The sequence below is a fragment of the Grampus griseus genome (genome assembly GCF_964374135.1).
Source record: "Grampus griseus genome assembly, chromosome: 8".
NCBI lineage: Eukaryota > Metazoa > Chordata > Mammalia > Artiodactyla > Delphinidae > Grampus > Grampus griseus.
In genome coordinates this window covers 55,418,520-55,420,843 of record NC_139002.1, presented here as the reverse complement: position 1 = coordinate 55,420,843, position 2,324 = coordinate 55,418,520, and positions in this window count along the sequence as shown.

The window sequence follows — 2,324 nt, the reverse complement described above, 5'->3', positions numbered from 1 at the left end:
TACTTCCACTCCCAGAAGGACAGCAGATTCTAGGCCCCGAGAGCACGAGGTCACACGTGGGAGATTTCCCCAGCCGCCACCCTGCTTTCCTTCACTCGCCTCACGTGAGGGACTCCCGGTTCACAGAGCAATCTTTTCGGAGGCCCAGTTCCTCTCAAACTTTAGTGGGTATCAGAATCCCTGAGGGCTTGTGAAGACATACTGCTGGGCCCTACCCCCGAGAGTCTGGTTCAGTAGGTCTGAGGCAGGGCCCAGGACCTCGCAGTGGTACTGATGCTGCCAGTCCGCAGGCGCCCTTTGAAAAGCGCTGCACCTGCGAGGGCGTGGGGCGGCCAGGCTCCGTGGTCCTTACGTGGTGAAATGGAGGTAACACCTGCCCCTCCCCACTGAGTTGCCGAAATGAAGGGATGAGATATGAAGTTTATGGTTAATGGGATTATGAATCTTTCTTACCATGAGTGAAATTCTGAGACCAGTGTGAGGCCTCTGTACTTTTAAGTTGAGAAGGGGATGGGCTGGCCCAGGCAGCTTTCTAATGCAACTTTCATGTTGTAATCCATTTAATCCTACAACACTCAGTGAGGTAGATATTATTATTATTACCTCCATTTTACAGATGACATATGAGGAAACCCAGAGAGGTTAGGTAATTAACTCAAGTTTGCACAGCCAGTATGGATGAGTCCAGGCAGTGGGGCTCCAGTGCCTCCCCACTTAATACTCTACTGTATTGTCACATGATGGAGCATTAATTAGCTGAAAGAGCAAGTAATCTAGGATTTTTAAAATTTATCATGACATCCCCTGTGTGTAGAGTTGTATTCTCCCCCCTCTTGGATGGGGTGAGGAGGGACCTGAGGAGGACAGAACCGAGGAAGAGAAGCAGCCCAGGTTTCAGAGAGGGACTCACCTGGGTTCCCGTCCTCACTGTGCTGCCCACTGCTGTGGGACTTTGGGCTGCTGGCCTCACCTCTCTGAGCTCATTCCATCTCTAGAGTGGAGCAAAGATGGACGGACAACTGGGGCTGTTAGGAGAGTGAGCTCGTTGGTGTCAAGTGCCCGCTTGTGGTGCTTGCCCAGTCCGTGGCGCTCACCCAGCCTGTGTCAGTGCTTGTGGTTCCTGGCCAGGCGTTGTTTTCTTTTGGGGGCAGCAGCTCTATTTTCTTCATGCTCGTTTAGTTCAGGGCAGGAGTGAAGTGGTTCAGGAAGCTTCCCTTGTTGGTGCTTAAGGGGTGTGGGGAGAGGACCTGCCTAAAATGTAGCTGTGGCTGCCCTTCAGGAGCAGTGAGAGGGGGCAGCATTCCCATCCTGCAGGGGGACAGGTGGAGCCCCCAGAGGTTGGGCGGAGGCCTGGCCACACCCAGCTCTCACTGGGACGGTCCCCTTCAGTACAGTTCACAGTGGTCCCTTCTTGTTCTACTCACATTACCTTCCTCCTCATGACCATAGGGCCTTCCTAGAATTCATAAAGTACTGACCCTTGGGGGGAATCTGAGGCTTGAGGGGGGCACTAACTAGCTCAGGTCACACAGCTGGGAGATGGTGAAGTTGGGGCTGGAACTCTGCCCCTTCTGCTGTGTTGGGCTCTCACACCTCCCTCCATGACATCCCTCCTCACACACACGCTCCCCCCACAGACACAGTCACCTGCAAAAGCACACTCTCCCGCCAGCACACGCAGCACACACACATACACACAGCCTTCATATACACCGTCAAAGACAACACAGGACACACAGGGCCACAACTCAGGAAAACAGGAAGCGTGCATCCACCTCACATGTCAAACAGGCACACACGTGGTCCACACACATTTCAGTCATTTCAGAGACACCCTCAAAAGTCACCTAGCCACCACACACAGACACACCCCCAAATTCAACTCTCGTATATCCACTGTGCATGCACACACCACAAGTGTGCACACTGAACACACATGATGTGTACACAGTGTATATATCTCCCATGCAAACGCCAGTCACAAACACTCCATACGCACTGCCTACAGACACACTTCATAACCCGAATATACAGCGAAGACTTAAAATACCCAGGCTCCCCAAAGCAGTGCACACCCACAGGACACAGTGCACAGAGAAACACACCATCTGTGTGTGTGGACACACTCATGGGAGCAAGGCTATCTCGAGTTGCTCGTGAAGCTGATTTTCTCAGAAGCAGACCACACACAAGTCGAGTGGCTCCCACTAGAGCTAATTCCCTGGGGTGTGAAAGGGAAGAAGGGGAAAGGGCTCAGTCAGACTGTCGTGGCGTCCCGGGGATTCAGTGATTCATCCCTATGGGTGCTCTGGGCTCAGAACCCC